Genomic DNA, 10,055 nt, shown 5'->3' on the forward strand with positions numbered 1-10,055 from the left:
AGCAATGGAAACTGACATTGTCCCAAACTATCACGTATGGCAAGTCATCTCCAATCTGATCCCTCTCTGGTTCAGGGATGAGATCCCTGTAGAGAGTGTCTAAAAAGGTGACTAAAGTCGCTCTGTATTGTATGGCCCAATAATGGGAATAGGCGTTAGCACACCATTCTCAGAGATAGCAGCACCTATAGTTATGTTCCCGCCCATTGGCCTGGCACATCAACTGTAGCCCTGTGGCCAATGATATTTCGACCACGCCTTCTGTGTTTCGTTAGGTTGAATCCAGCCTCATCTACGTAGATGAAGTTGTGCGTTGGTTCACTTGCTTCCAGTTCCATTCTATGCTATATCCAGAAGACACAAAATGAGTTTTATGAATTACATGCATTTTCATTTTGGACAAGATACAGTTAGATCAGATGTATACAGCACATATTGCATCTTCTTTTCTACAGCCATAGCAAATGTGTAAGGGTCACACTTACAGTACTGTCTATCGCTATACGATGTTGTACTTTTTACTGTGAGGTAAAGTTACTGCATGCTCATACATGCTTCACCTGTGGTAGCGCAGCTCCTTCACTCTTTCCACATTTCTTTCAAATGGAACATTGTACAGCTGCTTCATACTAATTTGGTGTCTTCAGCACCCTGTCAATGGTTGAGATGCTGACTGTTTGGATGTTTTCAAAGATGTTGTTGTCCTCTATAATGGCACTCTTTATCTCCCTTAGCCTTACTGCATGTTTTCTACAACCATGGTGCAGATAGCCTGCCCTGTTCAGGTGTCGACAGGGCACCTCTGCCACCCCTGAGAGGTTGCCTTGCAATCCTATGTGGAAAAAAATACAGTACAGTCAAAGTATACTTACTGTATATTGTAAAATGCAAGTGGAACACTGTAATATTGTATGAAGCATTACAGAAAGTATGCAGTACATTGCCTATCGTTAGAATACATACGGTATGTATGTTTGGACATTCAGACTTTTCGTCGACAGAACAGGTATTACCTGTTCTGTCGCACAAAGTCTGAATGATTGAGGACACAGTTGTTGTGTTAGTTGTCCTCCCAACATTTGGCTGCACCCTTCGACCAGCTTCGGCCATTGTAAGCCCCTGATTGAGAACATGGTCTACAAGTCTGGCTCTTATCTCATCAGGAACGTGCATTCTGCCTCTTCCTCTGTTGTGCCTCCCAGCTCCTCCGCCACACAGCCTCACTCCTCTTCCTCTTCTCTCTGGCTGTTGACCCCGTCCAATTCCTTGTCCTTCCATTGTCAAACATTGTAACATTGTGTTGTGCTCCAGCTATATATACAGGTGCTGGTCATATTATTAGAATATCATGAAAAAGTTGATTTATTTCATTAATTCCATTCAGAAAGTCAAACCTGTAGAATGTATACATTCATTCCAAACAGACTGATACATTATAAGTGTTTTTTGCCAAAAAGAAGATGATTATAGCTGACAACCAATGAAAACCCTAAATTCAACATCTCAGAAAATTAGAATATGGTGAAAAGGTCAGATATTGAAGAAACCTGGTGCCACACTCTAATTAGCTAACTAACTCAAAACACCTGGAAAAGCCTTTAAATGGTCTCTCGTTTTGATTCTGTATGACACACAATCATGGGGAAGACTGCTGGCTTGACAACTGTCCAAAAGATGACCATTGATACTTTAAAGAAGGAGGGCAAGACACAAAAGGTCATTGCCAAAGAGGTTGGATGTTCCCAGAGCTCTGTGTCCAAGCACATTAATAGAGAGGCGAAGGGAAGAAAAAGATGTGGTAGAAAAGAGTGTACAAGCAAGAGGGATAAACGCGCCCTGGAGAGGATTGTCAAACAAAACCGATTCAAAAATGTGGGGGAGATCCACAAAGAGTGGACTGTAGCTGGAGTCAGTGCTTCAAGAAGCACCACACACCGACGTATGCAAGATATGGGCTTCAGCTGTCGCATTCCTCGTGTAAAGCCACTCTTGAATAAGAGACAACGTCAAAAGCGTCTCGCCTGGGCTCAAGACAAAAAGGACTGGACTGCTGCTGAGTGGTCCAAAGTTATGTTTTCAGATGAAAGTAAATTTTGTATCTCCTTTGGAAATCAAGGTCCCAGAGTCTGGAGGAAGACAGGAGAGGCACAGAATCCACGTTGCCTGAAGTCCAGTGTAAAATTTCCACAGTCAGTAATGGTCTGGGGTGCCATGTCATCTGCTGCTGTTGGTCCACTGTGTTTCCTGAGGTCCAGGGTCAATGCAGCAGTCTACCAGGAAGTTTTAGAACACTTTATGCTGCCTGCCACGGACCAACTTTATGGAGGTGACGATTTCATTTTCCAACATGACTTGGCACCTGCACACAGTGCCAAATCTACCAGTACCTGGTTTAAGGACCATGGTATCCCTCTTCTTGATTGGCCTGCAAACTCACCTGACCTTAACCCCATAGAAAACCTATGGGGTATTGTGAAGCGGAAGATGCGAGATGCCAAACCCAACAATGCTGAAGAGCTGAAGGCCACTATTAAAGCAACCTGGGCTCTCATAACACCTGAGGAGTGCAACAGACTGGTCGACTCCATGCCACGCCGTATTGCTGCAGCAATTCAGGCAAAAGGAGCTGCAACTAAGTATTGATTGCCATACATGCTGAAACTTTCCATGTTCATACTTTTCAGTTGGCCCACATTTCTAAAAAATCATTTTTTGTACTAGTCGTAACTAATATTCTAATTTTCTGAGATACTGAATTTGGGATTTTCAGTAATTGTCAGTACTAATCATCCAAATTAAAAGAAATAAACATTTCAAATATATCACTCTGTGTGTAATGAATTGATATAATATGTAAGTTTCACGTTCTGAATATAATTACTGAAATAAATCAACTTTTTCATGATATTCTAATAATTTGACCAGCACCTGTATATACTTGATGGTTCATGAGATGCACCTTTGAGCTACTTCAGTACTGGTTGATCATTGGTTGATCAACCAGTACTTTCTCTAACGCTTCATACATTTCCCTCCATTAGAGAAAGTCAAGATTCACCTGGGAGCAATTTACCAATTCAGGACAGATTTAGAAAAAAAGTCTAATGGAAATGTAAAGAAATATGCTTGACATATTATGACAACTTGTTCAACCATTTTGCATGGTAAGATTTATGCAATGAACTAATGCCTAAATGTTGTGGGGGTGAGACTATTCAATAGAGACCCATTACAATACATTTTGATCAACATGACATAAGCAATTGATAATGTAGGGAAGAGCAGAGAATTGTACATAATCATTTGCATGAATGTATCACAGCATTTGCAACCTGTTCAAAGAAATGAGAAACTGATTTTTTGATGTGCACAAGTGACACAATGATGTGAAGATTGAACAGGTAGTTTTTGAGGATTTCAATTCTGATCTGAGAAATGTACCAAAGTGACTGAGAAAAACTAATAGAGTGGCGAGTCCACTTTAAACCGCAGCAAGTATCCGTCAACAATGTATGAAAAGCAGAGTCTCTCGCTGCTAGTTTACTTTAACGTTAGACTCACACACCATGGGCTCAATAGTACGGCCTCATATCAGAGATCAGATGAGCTTGAGGTGCCTATGGAAGACAGGGAGGGCGAGGCAGGGAGAAGCAGCACTGAGTTGCAGGTAGGTGATATGTGCTGTATAAAGGGTTAGGTGATTTTTGTTTGTTGAGATCTTAATGAGAGGAAGGAGGGAACATGATAAGTGGACAGTGTTGTTTTCATATTTCATGGGAGAGACCTGAGGGGACAGGCACAAGCAGAGAAGTGCGGGAAGATAGGCAGAAAGTTAAACCCAACCATGCTCATTGTAGTGCAGCAGCTCACCAACAAAACGCTACGATTCAAAGAAAAGTGGTACCGCGAATTTCCTTTACTCCACTATAGTCCAGGAGTCAATGGAATCCTATGTTTTTTTCTGTGCTCAAGCTTTTGGATGTGACAAATTAAATGGCAAGAACACGGATCCAACATTTTCTAAAACTGGTTTCCAAACTGGAAAACATGTCCAAAGCAATGCACACAAAGTTCCTGTCACTAGCCACTGCCACAAAGCAGAACCAGTAGAGGTCCAGTCATCCTCGGCCAAAGCTGCACAGCAGCAAGAATCAAGACGGTGGCTCTCGAAGATTGTGGGCTTCAGTACAGCTTGGTACAGCTTGGCTCGCCAGGGAGCTGCTCTCAGGGGCCGTGCAGCTGAAGAGGGAAACTTCTGCCAGTTACTAGAAGTAAGAAGAGAAGATGACCCTGGCCTAGGGAAATGGCTGTCAACAAGAAAACATGATTACACATCCCCCAAAATCAAGAATGAATTATTTTTATTTTTTTTATACTTCTTTTTATTTGTGAGACAGGTAAGATACAGACATGTCCCACAGCGCACCACAACCCTCCTCCCAATTTGACAAACATAGCAAAAATGACAATACAATAATAACAAAGACAAACAAAAATAAATAAAAAAACACACAAAAGCAGACTATATATCATAACAATAACCACAGCATTACCTATACTTTGTTGGCAGGTCAATTATAGAACAGAGCATACAGTTGTTGTTTTTTAACACTTCAATTAATGGTTTCTCTGTTTAACTGGTTTCTCTGTTTGATTCCCACGTGGTGCATAGAGATGCGCTGGTTCAGCCGCGTTGTGGATGCGGGTCCCTCAGCAGGGGCAGGCGTTGATACGTCTTCCCAGGCAGGGCGCGCGGTCTTCTCGGTCACAGGGCAATCTTCAGAGGCAATCGTCTTCTCACTCCTCTCTCTTCAAGACGGTGTCACGGCACCAAATGTTAGATTTCAGCTTATTTCTAAACTGTTCGGACAGACTCTGCGTTGTGTATTTTCAGTCGTAGTAGTAATTCTTGAAGTCGAAATCAAAGCAGCTTGACAGGTTGGATCAGAGGGTTGAATAGATGGTTTATTCCAGATGTAATACAGCGAGATACAGACTTAGGTTGAATAATCTATAGTGGACCCGGTGGTCGTTGTAAACACCAACATTCTACATATTTAAACCCTTCGGGAGTCCAGTTAAAAGGATATGAGTCGAGCATTGTTTGTGTTGGCATCATCTGCAAGAGACAGGCGTTAGATTTGTTGAAATGTATTTTATATCCTGAGTATTTTCCCAATTGTTGAATTTCATTATATAAGTATGTTAACGACTGTTCTGGTTCTTTTATGTATAAAATTATATAATCTGCAAATAAGGATATTTTATGTTCCTCGTTATTGATTTTCAGTCCTTTAATATCATTATTGTCTCGTATACATGATGCCAACAATTCAACTACGATCACAAACAACGAACTTGACAAAGGACACCCTTGTCTTGTTCCTCTTCTTAATACAAAGAAGTCTGACGAAGTCCCATTTGTAATAACAGCGGCTTTGGGGTTATTATAAATTGATTTAATCCATGCTATAAAATTCTGTCCCATATTGAGTTTTTCAAGAATAGCGAAAAGAAAGCTCCATTCGACACGGTCGTATACCTTCTCCGCGTCCAGTGCAAGGAGCAGAGAGGGGTTCCGACCAGTGTCAAAATGGTTTATTGGTTTATGGTTACATTCAAGAGTTTCCTTATGTTGTCAGCAGAGGGAGACTCTTGAATGTAATAAACCATTTTGACACTCAAGAATGAAGTTTTAAATCTATTTGCAAACAGCATAATTAGGGAAATCATTATCTCAATTCACAAGCTGCCTCTCCTCCAGTATTCAAATTATTATTGATGGAACGCAGGAAATAGAAGGCACTGAACAGGAAGCCATATGTGTCCGGTATGTAGACAATGATTTGGTCCCCCACGAGGCCTTCTTGGGATTTTACGAAGTCTCAAGCACAACTGAGGAAAACCTAGCAAAAGCTGCCAAAGATGTGTTGCTGCGCTTGAATCTTCTGCTGTCTGGTCTGCGTGGACAGACATACGATGGAGCAGCGAACATGTCAGGCAACAGCAAGGGGGCACAGGCCAGGATAAGGGAAAAGCAGCCACTGGTTTTGTATGTACACTGTTGCCCCCACTGTGTAAATCTGGTCGCCTAGGCTGCTTGTACAGCGTCATCACTGACATCTGATGCCCGGGATTGGCTCCACAAGCTTGGCTGTGTGGAGCCAAGCTCGGGCAAGTACAAAACTCAATTTGTGAACATTGCAACCACAGCACCAGGGTTGGTTAGCAACCTGCAGCCCTTGTGTAAAACAAGATGGACTGTCAGGACTCCAGCAATCCGGTATGTGCTGCGTCAGTATGAATCTGTGCTACTCAGCTTACAGTTGAGGACATGGCCCAAACAGAGGCCTCAAACACTGGTGTGACGGCAAGAGGGCTGTTGGAGAGATTTGGAAGAGGCACCACAGTGCTAGGACTCATGCTGGCCACTGAAGTAATCGAGGAGTTGGAGTGCCTTAATTGCACACTGCAGAAACGAACAGAAACCGTGTCTGGAATGCTCTCTTCAGCAGATTGTGTGAGAGGACCACCCTGAGGGCAAAGAGAACTGAGGAGAAGTTCCAGGAGAGGTATATCAACACAATGGAGAGGAACACCAAGCTAAATATTCAGCCCATAACCATGCCCCACCTCCGCCGTCCACCAAAAGCTTCATTGGCAATGCCCCTACTGCATACTCACCCACAACCCCAGAAGAATACCACAGAGCTGACTTCTTCAAGGCGCTGGATACTGTGGACATGCAGCTGAAGGAGAGGTTTGATCAGGGTGGAGCTGGAGGAAGTCCTCCTTACTGGGGAGATGGTCACTGCAGTGCTGGACCAGTCTCTTGATTTAGACCAGAGATCACTGGAGGTGCAGCTGAACATGTTTAAGCTGCACACAACCACTTCAGAGGCCACAGCTAATTGCGAATGAGTACAGGAAGCATGTGTTTGGTTCTTTCAAGTGAGGAGAAGAGAAAGGAGAGTATAGAAGGATGGATCAAGGGAGATAGTATAAATAGAGAGATGGGGTTAAAGGGAGAATTGAAGGACATACGATGTATGGACATATGTATGGACATAACATACATCTCTCTCTCTGCCTCTCTATCTCTCCCTGTCTCTCTCGCTGTGTGTGTGTGTGTGTGTGTGTGTGTGTGTGTGTGTGTGTGTGTGTGTGTGTGTGTGTGTGTGTGTGTGTGTGTGTGTGTGTGTGTGTGTGTGTGTGTGTGTGTGTGTGTGCCTCTGTCTTTCCCCAATGTCTCTGTTTTTCTGTCTCTCTTTCTTTTTCTCTCGTCCTTTTTGCCATTGTCATTGTGGCAGGAGCAGTCATTAACACTTTTTTCTTCCCCAACAAAGAAGGAAGCTTTTTGTTATTAAAGCCATGAATTTGTTGAATGTGTTTATATTTGGAACAGGAAATGTATTTCTGTTTCAATGCCCAGGTGGCAGTGTACACAGACACGTTCCTCTCTTGGTTTCCACACTTTTAAAAAGTGGTCTTTCTAGTCTTTCTATTTCCAGTTCATGGTCGCTGATCGGTATTTTGTTAACATTTGTTTTTCTTTTAGATGTTTTTTTTTTTAGATACTCTGCCAATTGTGTCTCTCGGTTCAAGTCCTGATAATGTCCTAGGATAATCACCTTTAAAGGAGGAAAATGATTGTATCAGCAGCTTTTATTCACTGACCTCTGTCCATGCGATGAATGAATATTTATTTTTCTTTATATTAAAAGTTTGATTCATTTTGATTATGCATATTTATTCTGGCAGAATTTAGCATGATGACCAACTTAATTATTTCCCGGATTTTGTATTGGTTACCGTAGTCCAGAAATGTATGTAGAAATGCAGGAAATGGTATTCAAATCGCAATTTATTTTCAGGGGGAGTACCCCCAGACCCACTGGATTATGGTGTCCCCCTCCACATAATAAACAATCTGTACACTTACAAAGTTATCAATGCCTATTTTTATATGTTAAGACCCTTATTATACTACGAAAGAAGTTTCGGGCACTTCTAGCCTTGTAAGTGCTTTAAAATAACGATTTAGTTTTTACCATGCGACATTCCCCTTTTGCATAGGGACGCATAGGCACGTAGATGCGTTACGCCCGCTAAAGCAGCACGGTAAGGTGCGTTCACACCAAACGCGAAGGGGCAACGATCCCATACAAAGTGAACATAGAGACGCGAATCGGGCACATCCGATACACAAATTTTGATTTGACGTGCCAAGCCCTGCACAGGCGAGCGCGTTCACGAGGATTTGTAGCGCGACAAATTTGCTCGAGTTTAAATATTTAAACTTTTCCGCGATATTGGCGTGAAGACGGCCAATCAGCGTTCAACAGCGTGGCCACTGAATGACGTGTGCCAATCAGCGTTCAACTGGCCAACCGTTCCCTGCAGTGCAGTCCGGGGTGAACCGCAGACTAGACTTTTCCTAAACAACGTCATTGCGTTACGGGGAGCATGGGCGTCAGTTTGGTTTGAAATGTGCTGGGGACAGAGATGCATTCGGAAGTACATTTTGTGAAGTGTTCGGTACAATGAGGATTTCCTATTTTTTTCTCTCTTTAGTGCAGGTAATGAAAGGATCTGAAAGACGGCATACATATAAACAAAAATAATTGACAGTTGAATGTTGTGAAGGCCCATGCAAGTGAATGGAGCAGTCTACAGCCTTGAGAAGAGCCATGTTATAATCCATAATAATTCAACTCAAGTTTTTATTTTTTGGGTACAAAATGAATCTTGACGAAAACTGGTGGGGACACGTCCCATGCGTCCCCAGCGGAATCGACGCCTATGACGGGGAGTATTGCTGACCTCGAGCGTATCTAGCGTGGAACTAAAGTTTTGCGAAGGTGAACTACAACAAGTGCTCTTTCGATCCATGCGTTATTGTCGTATTGATTTCAATCAGGATGTCGCCATCAGTGAGAATCACTTAGGTAGTCCTTGGCCAACAAGAACATTTTAGGCCACTTGAATCCCCATTCACATGTTGAAAAAAAGAGGCTCAATTTATGTTGATGTTGGAATTAGCTGCCCCCGGTAGTCTTTCTTAAATGTGATGTCGGCATTTTCAAATAATATGTTTCTGGAATTGGTATCCCTTCAATTGTATTTTCTTCTCTTCTCTTCTTCTGCTTTCCCGCGTCTCCCATGCATCTTCGCGTAGAGTCGGTACTCTTCGCCGGTGGCCTGTTGCTTTAAATATTGCCGCCGTAATGGATTATGGGATACCACTATCTCCTTTCCTTTCGTAAAGGTTGCTCAGGCATAACCTGTGCTAAAGGAGGGTTAAAGGAAGCATCGAGGCTCCTTTCTTAAGGACATTAAAAAACTTGGTGCATAAGACATTCCTAAAAAATGTCTGGATCAAAGGCTCATAATTATCTTTATACCATGTACTAATAAAATGTAAGTTTTCTCTTTTCAAAACGCCACCTCAAGCATTTTATTTTATTTATATATTTTTTGTGCAGCTGAAAGGAGTCGTAGTGAAACAAATGTTGTATCGGCCCGGCATAATAATTGTTAAATACTAATTGTTGTTCAGATGGCAGGAGTGTAATTTAAAGATCACATATAGAGAATCATCGGGGGGTTATTAACTTATACTTCCATTGTCGGTAAACAATGCGACTGTACTCGCTCAGACCTCTCGCTGATGATGCTACAATGCTATCAACGCTATTCTTTTTTTTTTTTTTAATCTTTATTAGATCTTCATGATACAAACAAGACCAAGCAAACAGTCATTAATACAGAAAATGCATTGATCAAGAGCAGAGCCAGGGGGAGTTTCAAATAAACACATTAAAAATAGAGCAAAACTGAATGGATTTAGCAGCTTTCTTATTTTTTGAGTCATAGATGGTTTTGATGTACTGCTCTGCTTCCCTACCAAAAGCAATAAAAGAAGGTTTAGAGTTACTAAATTTGGATTTGTGAATATGATATTTCCCTAAAATGATCAACAAATTAATCAGGTATATTTCTTTCTGTTTTTTACTTTTGTTGTCATGGAAACCAAACAGTACATCTTTCCACAA

Source organism: Gadus morhua, chromosome 9, assembly GCF_902167405.1.
Source record: "Gadus morhua chromosome 9, gadMor3.0, whole genome shotgun sequence".
Lineage (NCBI taxonomy): Eukaryota > Metazoa > Chordata > Actinopteri > Gadiformes > Gadidae > Gadus > Gadus morhua.